The sequence below is a fragment of the Sinohyriopsis cumingii genome, chromosome 1 (genome assembly GCF_028554795.1).
Source record: "Sinohyriopsis cumingii isolate HCF-2022 chromosome 1, ASM2855479v2, whole genome shotgun sequence".
Taxonomy (NCBI): Eukaryota; Metazoa; Mollusca; class Bivalvia; order Unionida; family Unionidae; genus Sinohyriopsis; species Sinohyriopsis cumingii.
In genome coordinates, this window is record NC_142961.1 from 19,411,877 (window position 1) to 19,424,566 (window position 12,690).

Here is a 12,690-nt window from a genome sequence, read left to right on the forward strand (position 1 = left end):
AGACTTGAGAACTAAGATCAACCAAAACCAGGTGAGTATCCGATAAACGCTATTGATAAAGCGTGTCATGTTCATGATGTAGCTTATAAAAGTAATAATCTGCAGAATAGACACATAGCAGATGTGAAATTAATTCACGCGCTAAATTCCATTACCAATAAATCCTTCAAGGAATCATTGGCTAATTGGTTAACAAGATCCGCGATGAAAGGTAAATTAGCGTTAGGTGCTCATAATTAATTATAATGGAATCGATTTATTATTCTCCAAGAGGATACTGGAGGGGTAAAGCAGCGATTAGTAAACTCGCCGAAGCAGCAAAAGTTACACGTGTTACTGCTAAAAAAATGGTTATCCCGACAGGCAATATGGCAAATTTAGCTACCGCCACCTAAGCAAATAAGATCTGCACATTTTGATGTTAGTGTTCCTAATGAAGTTCATCAAGCTGATATACTATTTCTACCACATGATACCATTAAAATCCAAAGACGTCAAATAACAAATATGCGCTAACTGTACTTGATTTTGCAAGTAGATACAAAGATGCAGAACCATTATCAACTGAAACATCATCTGAAGTAGCCGATGCGTTTGAACGAATTTATCAACGAGGTGGTCTACGATGGCCACAACCATTACAAGTTGAACCTGGCAAGGAATTTCTTGGTCCAGTATCATCGTTGATGAAGCGACTTAACGTCACCATCAGACGAGGACATACTGCAATTCATCGTCATCAGGCAATTGTTGAACGATTTAATCGAACACTTGCTGAGCGGTTATTTGAATATCAATACGCGAAGGAATTTATTCAAGACAAGAGATCTCGTGAATGGGTTGCAAGATTACCAAATGTGATAGCCGCGTTAAATAATGAAAGAACTCGAACAACCAACATGAAACCCATTCATGCAATTACAAAAAACATATACCTACACAACGACGTGATTTTTCAACACAGCCAGTATTAGGTAATACCACTGTAAGATATTTATACGAACCCGGTGAACTTGAAGGTGGTAAAAAAAAGAGCGACTGATCCTACTTGGAGTATTACGACGCACAAGATATCTAGCGTAGTAAGATCTACTGGTAGACCCGCAATCTACAGACTGGATTCAACTGTTCCTCAACGTGGACTTGTACGTGAACAGTTACAAATAATTCCCGAGGACACACAATTACCACCGCAATCACTTAACTAGCACCCCTACTAAGATTACGCTCAAGACAGGTCAACATCGTGTTTTCACGTGTATGACCAAGACGGTTATTTTTTTCCATCTACGGTAAATTGTCTTGGATCATTTTTTCAGTTACCGCCATAACATTGTACAGTTACAACTTGCACCATGATTATTCTGCTACTGTTTCAGCGCAATAATAAATTCTACGTCGAGATCAAAGTCGCGTTTGTTTTGGGGTTTTTTTTGTCACTTTGTTTATAACCAGCCAATTTTTTTCTTATTATATCGTAGTCAATATCATCACTGATCACTGACGAGTCCATGACGATTCTCCGCGGTTGAGATATTCTTCTGACTCTCGACACTGCAAGATAAACTAAGTTCGACCATTCGATACGATCATCAACGATCCAAACAACTGTATCAGTAATAGTTAATCCCTGAGATGAGTGAATCGTCATCGCCTATCCAAGCGTCCACGGGGATTTATCAGCGCGTTGAGCATCTTCAACAACATTGACATCAACTGCAACAATATCATTCAACACAAGATTCTTTTTCTCGGTCTGTCCTGGTATATTAACGTCAATATTTTGCCGATACCTATCTGCTGGTCGATAACATAACGGAACTGGCAACGTTGGAAACTTCTCTCGTTGTAACTAAAACAACTCCCGTTGAAGTGTATCACGAACTATCTTTCTACTTGCAACTATCAAATCATTTGGTCTACATGTTTGCAGAAAGTCGTTCATAGAGGTTTCTGAAATTATTTTACGCATAATTTCACATTAAACTTTATTCGGTTGAAGGCTGATTAATTTGTTTTAACTCATTTAATTCTGTATCAAGTGCTCTATGATCATCAGTTATTTATTCATAGTAATCAACGAAATTTTTCAGCTAATCATGCGGAGATGGTCCAACTACGGGTGGTAGTTGACCGTGATCACCGCACATTATTACAGCAGTATTTCTTGTTAATAACCAATCAAGAAATGTTTTTAATGTTTCTGATGATACTGTACATATTTCATCCCAGATTATAATCCTCGGAATATATTTTTCTCCCATCCTCGAAGAAGTCCATGCGTCACCTTTGTACCTAAAAAAGCTGTGATAAGTACATGATTGTACTCCTCGTTGTTTTATCTCACGCGCAAGTCTGTGTGTAGCTGCTAGCACGATCATATCTGAGTTCTGAAATAGTTCGATCGCTTGAGTGGTTTTACCAGAACTTCCAGATCCGTTTAGATAAACCGTTTTATTTCTGGTTATTGGATCGTATACCGATGGTGCAGATGATAGCTAAATGTTTGATGTTTTTTAACAATAAATATTTTTAACCGCAACATCAGCGGATTCGGAATAATTAAGTATACTTTCTTTTTTTATTCTCCACGAACCCCACGATGCACAAGTGTCTATATTTAATTTTTCTAACAGTCCTGAATATCTTTTATCGATATAAAACGAATCCGTAGCGACTCTGACAGCAAACTTAGAAACCTTATTTATCATCGATAATAGATTTATCGAAACGTACGCTAACATTGAAAATCTTAAATGAGTAAATTGAGGTGACTCACCGTCCATATAATTCACAATGGTACCCAGTTTATTTGGCAAGAAGGCTATTTCTTGATTTATAAACGTGTTTCTATTCGTTGTACCAGCGATTATAAAATCTAACTCAGCATCGTCCATGATCAATCTTGTACAATGTCGTTTATGATCATATGATCCTCCTTGGGTGAATTTACCGATTATTTTTCTACCAAGATCCTTCGTAATTTTATTCTAATAATCAGTTTCATCGGGGTTTTCAACATTGGAATATTCCTTTTGTTGTGGTAACCAAACTTCGGTTTGTTTCCGATATGATATAATTGTTTCACTTACAATCAACGATATTATTATTTTACAATCAAGCATATATCGTAATAGTACTATTGGTACCCAGCGTTTTTCTGAAAAATGCCTACCAAACCAAACAGAACACATCGGGAGATCTTTAGCAAACTCGAATGACTCGATACAAGCGAATCCAGTTAAATCAAAATCCGGTAATGGTCCATTTATCGATACTCGCGTCATTTCGTGTGTGGGATGACCGAATCTCTTGAAGTATACAGAACAATCTCCGTATCCGAGAAAACTTCCCGGATAACATGCAACCATATCAACCGAAATAACATCTTTATAATCGCATTTATTATTCCATAGTCCACCGTGCCCGTATTCGACACATCTCGACATTATATCATTGAGAAAATCAAATCTAGTTGGTTTCCACGAATTTGTGTTTCTAGCAAAATGAGCCGCAACTGACGGAACAGTAAAACAGTTGATCAATAGTTCGTCAGTATCATCAGTATATTGCAGCGCAAGATTTTTCATTTTCTCGTGGAGAAGATCTGTTCGATAAATAACACCATTCGGTCTTAGAAACTGATCAAATTTACTTTTTCTTCCATATCTGATTCGTCGTTTTCAGAACTCTGAAATAACTATACTGACACAGGATCGTTTTTACTTATTTCGTGGGGCCCCGAGTGGCCGAGTGGTCTAATGCGCTCTACGTTACGGATCACTGCCATCTCACCTCTGTCTGCGTAGGTTCGAGTCTCGGATTCGGCCAATGTGGATATGTGAGAAAGCTTGCCAGTAGCTTCTCGAGGTTCGGTGGTTCTTTCTGGGGTTTTCCCGGGTTCTTCCTCCACCTTTAATACTGGCCGCCATGTATAGCCTATCGTGGCTAAAAAATGGCGTTAAACCCAACAATAATATACTTATTTCGTTAATAAAATCAAACATGTCTCCGCGATAGTATTTAACAGTTCGATTTCGTGGAAACACTGTTACTGCGCTAGTCCACGCGTGCGCGTTATGATCAATAATTTCACTCGAAGCTCCTTTTGATTTATATTTTGATTAATACAAAATCTCTCTTGTTATCGTCGCTACGGTTATTGGGAATTTTAATTTTTTTCCAACTCAGCGACATCCTTGATAGACGCCCCGGTATCTTTAACAATTTCTCCCCACTCGTTTATTATTTTACGTCTTTTATCCGTTTATCCGTTTCCATGAGTCGAAACGGTAAAATGTTCTGTTACTCGTTCAGCTACACAGTTTATTTTTGAAAATTTCATCGGCTTCAGATTATCAACGCTGGGTTTTTCTTTTATCGGATAGATTCCATAAATAGCCTCGGGCACAGGATACGCTCGCTCATAATAAGGTTTGTCAATACCAGTCAACATTCCTGGTTTGCAATCTTTACTTACTATGACAGTTTTTTTATCAGCTTGAACATGATCATATTTGTCACGGATAATCCAATCATCTGTTTTTGTTAGCACGACAAATTTTATTCTGAAAAGATATTTGCGATTATCAAGATAGTTAATGATAGTTGCCGCTCGTTTGTCATTCATCGTAGCGTCGATGATATCTTTGTTACGTATAATCTTGAACGTTGACCAGACATGAGATGCACCATCTATGTGCAATTCTTTCCTGGCGTAGAGACTTTTATTGATCAAACTTTTATTTTTTTGATCAACCAGATCTCGCATCGGTAGGTCAGGAGATATTCTGTCGAGATTAAATTTATCTGCTTTCCAGGGCTTGATTCTAGATAATCTATCGAATTCGTTCATATTATAGTTCAAACAAATAAAACACAGCTGTGTGCGCGTTGTGGTGGAAAAAATATCGCAAGCTTACAAGATACTATGATAAAAAAATAATAACAGCAACAATGCTATAAAATCCGTGGAGGATTATCTAAGTTTTCAGGAAAATTATGATTTAAACAAATGATATCATTATATAAATGAACCAGGAGTTTGTAAAGCATCCTCTAATAACAACCTACGAAGTAAATCGTGATGTTATAATTAGACACTGTCGATTGAAAAAACCAGTTGGTACTATTAATAATACTGGTTACCTCGTGTTTAGTGTTGGGAAGAAAAGATATTACTGTCACCGATTCGCATACGAGTGTTTCTTTGGGATGATCAAAGACGGTCTTTTGATTGATCACATCAACAGTGTCAAAACCGATAATAATTTATCCAATCTTCAGGATATTACACAAAGGGAGAATTATACAAGAGGAGGGACCGGTGAGTACACAAAGATTCCTGGAGCGATTAAAGCCTTCAATACAGAGACTGGTGAAGAAATGATTTTTCAATCGATATATGCAGCTGGTAAATATTTTGTTATTCATCCGTATTCAGCACAAAAAGTCTAAAAAATATAAACAAAAAATTGTTTTCTATTATTGTTAGGGAGATAAACTATCTATCCCATAAAATGACTGTTTCCATGATATCCTAACACCAATGTAAAACTTAATATTTACCACGAATTATATTTATTAACTATTTATTTAATTTTTTATTTTTTTGAGATCACATACTACTTATTTTTTCGAATTGAGCAAAGGGAGATAATTCTGTTGACGATACGCGTGTAATAAATTTACTTCCCCTTGACCAAGACACTCGCAGATAAATATTAATACAAGCGTTCTATGTAAGCGGAAAATTGTTATACATAAATATAAACTTGTAAATAACATTTTTCTGTGGTTTGTTATGTATTTCTAAAGTCAGTTGAGAAACCGTTAATTCGACAAACCGTACTTACTTAATTTCGATTTGTCGAGAGTGGCTTACGGAGTGTCATTTATCTCCCATATATTTTCCGTTGGCTTACAGGGAGAGTATGAGTTATCTCCCTTATATTTTCCGTTATTTTGCATCAATGACTGTTATTACGGTACAAGTGATCTTTTTATTAAGCACAAACAATATATTTTTAAGAAACAATATTTTTATTTTATTAAATTCGTTCGGTTTCCTGGTTCATCAGTATATTTTCTGCGATAGTATTTAATAAAGCAAACAAGTAGCTAGAACGTTTCTCGAATTATTTTCAGGTACATATATTATCCCGAAAAAAAATAATTTTTTAAATCTGACTTGTTAAGCAGAAATACCTTTATATGGCGTATTTCTTCTGAATTCATGTGATCAGAACTAAAATTCAGTTGTATTTTAGGAAAAAATACTAAATACTGATTTCTTCAGTGATGGCTAAACTATATAATAATTTCTGAAACCTGTATAAGTAGATTAGAGCCATGGCGCAGTGATAGTGCAGCTGATTCTTGTTCTGGATCATCGGTTCGAATCTCATAACAGGCATATTGTCGACGGTACCGATTTATAGTGTTTTTCATATATAAAAGTGGCGGCGCCAGCAGCCCGAAAGCATTCATGGACATCTCTCGCCACGCAAGCCGCGTGACGAGTGCGTTTTGCACTCGCCTCCAGGCTTGTCCTGGGGGAAGGTGTGCATGAATTAAAAGCATAGAAAATCTTCTGAATATTCTAACATTTCGTTTCGCTTAGAAAATTCGCTGGAGATATGTTTATGAAAGAAATTGTGACTCCCCCAAAATAAACAGTAGCGTGGATGTGTAAGCTCTAAATCTCATTGAGGGTACCCCACAAAAACATTCAGAAAGAATGTGGCCATAAAGAAACGATCATAGGGTGCCGAGAAGACCATAAGAAAGATCTCAAAGAAAGGACCCCATGGAGACACAGTCCCTAAAGGGGCCCCTATGAAAGATAACCGCTCATCATGCTATTGTTTATTTTTTTTTTAAATTTATTTTAAATATGCATATATACTATATAGTGAATCACGAAAATATCAATGATGTAATTGATGCTATTAAAAAATTAGAAAAAGACATTGTTAATATAGGATGAACTGAATCCTGACAAAATTATTTCTGATTATGAAATTTTAGAATAACGTGAAAATGATAATGGATACACACTACCGTCTGAATACAAGTTTTTAAAACGAATTCAGGCGGAGATGTTCCAGTCACAATCTGCAGTAAAAATGATCAGGTCAAGAAATTCGTCCCTCTCTCTTCCGCAGTAGAAAAAATTAGCTTGGAGTTATCTCGTGAATACGAGGCAAAGAAAACAATTAATGCTCGTGTAAGACAATTAAGAAAAATTATGTCAGATCGTGAAACGACCGAGCATGAGCACGTGTAATATTTTATTATTATTATTCTGAAACATATTTTTATTATTCTGAAATATTTTATTTATTCTGAAATATTTTTATTATTCATTATTCTGAAATATATTTTTAAATTCTGAAATATTTTATTATTCTGAAATATTTTATTATCATAAAATCTGATCGATTTGTATATTTTAACTACCTAACTACCCACCAGAATTAACAATCTGATCGATTTGTATAATTTTAACTACCTAACTACCCATCAATTTCAGAATTAAAAAAAAATATTTCAGAATAATAATAAGATATTTCAGAATAATAATAAGATATTTGTTGTAGTATTTTTTGCAAAACTGATCGATTTGTATAATTTTGACTACCTAACTACCCATCAGAATTAACAAACTAATCAATTTGTATAATTTTGAGTACCTAACTACCCATCAGAATTAACAAACTGATCGATTTGCATGATTTTAAGTATTAATCACCCCATTAATTTCAGAATAAATAAAATATTTCTGATAAAATACAATATTTCAAATAAATACTTCAGAACAAATAAATATTTCTGATAAAATAAAATATCTCAGAATAAATAAATATTTCAGAATAAATAAATAGTTCTGATGAAATAAAATATTTCTGATAAAATAAAGATTTTCTGATAAAATAAAATATTTCTGAACAAAGATCATTACGATAAAAGTCTTAATACTTTACATATAGATTTATAATCATTTTCTCTCCCCGTAGGTCAATTAAGCGTCCAAGGTGGTCTGTGAACTTAAAATTTATTCGTGTTAACATATTATTATGACACCGCAGATAAACAGGATTAGTTGGTTCTTGCACGATTAAACTTCCAAGGGGAATTTGTGGTGTGAACGTATATAAAATATATCCTTGTTGAGCCTGATTCGACTTTCCAAGATCTATTTGACACATACCATCGACTACTTCACAAACGAGATTAACCGAGATCGTTGATGCTATATTGACTATTCCCAGAGATACATGGCGTCCTTGCCCCACTGGATCATTGTTGTACCGGAGAATAGTTGCTGGTGGTAGTGTTTTTCTCCACTGCGTAAGTATTTCAGTAAAAAAACTCATCAATGATGTTGTTGATTGCTTTTCTTAATTCAGGTGCGTTATACCCAGGAAATTTATAATTTGGCAACGACTCTTCTGTTATTTTGTATTCAGTTAAAAACTGTTGTTTGTGGTCTGACTTATTATTAATTATTGTCTGAATTATTCGCTGGTGAAGATATTCCATGTCGTATACGAGTTGATATAATATTTCTACGTGAACTTGATACATCAAAAAGATGTTCCTGGAAGTACTGCCGTAGTCGCTGTATATATATTTTATGTTCTTGATTAATTTCTTTACAATATTCAATAATTTGACTTAAATAAATAGTTGTAACTTTTCTCCTCACTTTTCCTTCTCTTCCTTCGGGAATAATATCAACAACAAAAATCTACCGAATATCGTCCTTACTGACAAAGAAAAAACTACTACCCACAGTTGAACTTATTGTTTCAAGTAAATGTTGTTTGTAACGTGGATTAATTTCGTGATATGATTTCTTATCCGTGACATAATTGGACTTTTTTGGTTCTGGTAACGGTGGTGGTGCCGGTGGTTGAATTTCAGGCCATCCTAGTACGGTTCTTATCGATGATTGATAAATATCAACGACATAATCAGGAGAGTGTATTTCAACCGCCGCGGATAGCGTCGGTTCATGAACGTTAATTGATATTTTTGACTCTCTTCCCGTTATTGATTTTATTCTACGCTGAAATTCTTCATTAATCTCTTCAATCTCATTACCAGTGGGTATTCCAACAACCTGCCAATCGGGAGTTCCATCGGGTTTATTCTTATTAGCAACTACAAGGGAATTTTTTGCTGTTGCAACATTAAATGATTTCGATCTGATATTTGGCCAACTATTATATATTCGTAATTGTGCTAGTGCGATTTCTTTTACTGGAATTGCAGTTGGAAAATTGATGTTAAATTCAGGATTAGTCAAACTTACTGAGATCATCGTTGTTTTTGGTGGAGTTGTTTGTAACGATCTGCTGGAGTAGCTCTACTGATGTCATTATTAATACTCGTACCTTAAATACCAGCGTAGTTGTCTATTTTAATCATCTCTGAAAACTCGAAATCAGATATAATTCCATCACTGAGACTCGCTGATAACAACGAAGATAACGTGGAATATGCTGTTGTTGCCGTATGTAATTTTACCATGTAATCGGATAATTTTTCATTCGTGCAAGTACAGATTTTTTTTTTGCAATAATATTAAGAACACCTGCAATCGTTGTTGTGACTGAAATACAAATTGTCACGGCTACTGGTGCAATCAATGTCATTGCTGATAATAACACGCCGGTTCCAGCAACAACAGCGGATGTTGAATAAACAATTGCGTCAACGATAACTAGTCGTCATCGATATTTCTTTATTTTTATCGTGTATTGTTCGATGATATTTTTCAGCGATGTTTGCCATTCTCGTGCTTGATTGTACCTGAATTTTTTAACGTCGATTATTTTATGCAGTAAATAATTGAGGTGTTTCAGCTACAAATTCCAAACACCACCAGTAAGATGCTGCGTTTAATGTCTTATCATCTGCTTCCAATATAAATTATTCTTCGGTTCCTTTATTTAATACAACAGACACAACCCCGGAAAACCTATCGGTGGAATGTCACCATGGATACTTTGTAAATATCTCAAATTTTTCAGCACTGAACACAGACAGCCTGTACACACCAGTGAATGTTGCGGTATATTTGATAGTTTTATTTTTCTGTGACCATGTTGCGAATCCAGATGATACCGTGCATACGATGTTGGTAATATGCCCGGGAGTTACTCCGGGCGGAATTTTAATCAGATCAATTTTATTAACTATTTCAGGAATTCCTCTTACGATGTATTCGAGTGTTTTTTTTAATCGTGTCGATGTTCGTCTTAATATCAGAAAGTTTTGTGTCAACGGTGAGCGGAGTGCTGAATAATTTATCTATGGCTTCATCGGTTTTTCCAAAGTATTTATGGAGATTTGAAAACGCGTTTACGTGAACGTCATACTCGGCCCGCAACGTGGATAGTTTACCATCTACGGTGTTATAGTTGGTGTCAACATATTGTTTCGTTGCGGCATCTTCGTCGGATGTTGGATGCCTCAAAACCACTATCTTATTCCCGTTCATGCTGAGTTCTCCCGTCATTGTGTCGCCGGTGTTTCTTAAACGATTAGCAACGCTTCTTGCAATTTCATCTCTGATAGTTGCAAACGACATACTTGAATCCCTGATTCTACCACCGTAAGTAAACACAGGGATGTTATCCGTGACCGCACCGAGTACTCGTAGAACTATATCATTCCACCTGATATTGTTAGTTTTTAGCTTACCATATCGATCCTGAAAAATAACAACCTCATCTGGGTCAACTCTAGCCAGGTTCATAATATCAGCGAGTTCATCTTTAGTCGCGTACCTCGACAGATCAATGTCATCTTTCTTATTTTTTTAACGCCGGTAGAAGAAGATCTTCTTCCTTAAACATCAACCATTATATAAGATCTAAGATCTGTTTAAAACGCTTTGCGCGCAACGAAGCGGTTACTTGTATAATCATGCACGCCTTTATGTGGTGGTTTGGATGAATTTGATATAGCGTTAAGTACCTTAATTACTTCACGGCAGCATATTGGCGGATCTGTCATTGTTTGTGTGGGTAGCGTTGAATACCAAACTCGCGCGTGAAGTGGCACGACATACTTGATAAACTCACGCGGTGGAGCTAACCCGTACGAATCGAAATAAACTATTCCTCGGGGATCAATTGCATATGATACCCAATGAGTAGCCGGTCCTGAATTTGAGTCGAGATTAATAATACCTGTTTCAACACCGTTTGGTCATTGTGGTAATTGATCTCGCATAAAGACACCTCTGAAGTTTTTTATTTTTAGTTGTTTAGCTGCATCAAGTAAATGAAAATTTGATGCTGGAGCGTCTAACGAAGTGATCCTGGAAGCCTCAGACCTCTTCCCCAACGAGATCCCGGTAATCTTAGACCCTTTCCCTTTTTTATATCCTTTTCCTGTTGCTTTCTTCAGTGCCATTCCAGCAGCGGTTCCAACAGCACCTAACGCAGCTGCTTTTGCTACGGGTGGAGCAGCAGCAGCTATTAACGCTGGTATTGCTGCAAGAAGTGGGAAAATACCACCTGTTTTAGCCACATCTTTAATAGCACCCGGAGAAAGAACAAGTTGAACTCCAGTTTTTGATTTCAATGCTTTAGTTAGTGACAGCTTATTTGGACCACCACTAGAAATCTGATCTTGTTTTAACGTTATTTTTGTTCCGCAGTTTTTTGTTGAATTTGATTGAAGTTTCTTGACCTGACCGGGAGTCAGAGTTACGTTAACATGACTGTATGACATTTTATGATAAATACTTGCCACGCTCCAAATAATGATTATAGATTCTCCACTGGTGCATCAACGACTCTCATTCGACCGCTACCACCTTCAAGTAACATCGCTTTGTCGCTGAGTATTACCGCGATTACTCTGTAATTAACACCACCGCCTGTATTCACGCTGGCTTTAAAGTGTATATCAACGACAGATTGCTTCGATAAATCAAGATGCTCCAGCGAAAAATAACAAATGGGATACCGAGTTCTAAAATCATGTTGTGATATTTGCAACCCATTATCTACACTTTGATCACGCCCCATAAATGACATCAAACGATGATATACACGTGATATACGATTTTGCTCATAATTTAGTAGTATATTTTCCGTTGGTTCTTGTTGTCCGTTTATCCGTAAAGAAACCTCGGTGACATCTAGTTGGTCAAATATCATATGAGAGCGAACTTGTGAGTTTAATCGATTATAATTTTGCAGCGCAGTAAAAACATGTCGCGGTGCAGAAACACTTTGCTGTGATGCTATATGCCATGAAAACTGACCGTTAGTATCAGTTTGTATACTATCCGTGGTTGTTGTTAACCACGACAACAGAGACTTACCACCCGTATCCATGAAAGAAAGCAATTTTTGTTCTTCTGCGATCGTTGGAGTCATTACCGGCATCCACAACGATAGTTTTTTTAGTACTACTTTACCAGCATCACCAAGAGGTCTCCAGAGAGCGTCGTCGTCGGTAACCTTTCTCACAAGAGCAACCGTGTGTCTAGCTCCAAAGATAACTTTTCTAACATTTCTGCGAAATCCGAAGATGTGTGATAGTGGAATAGCACACAAAAATGTCTCCTCCTTGTATTCAACATTGATCGGCGTGTTGCAAATCCCAAGTTGAAATTTGAGTTAGCACCATGAACCACTGGCCACACATCAGCATCAGCGTTGT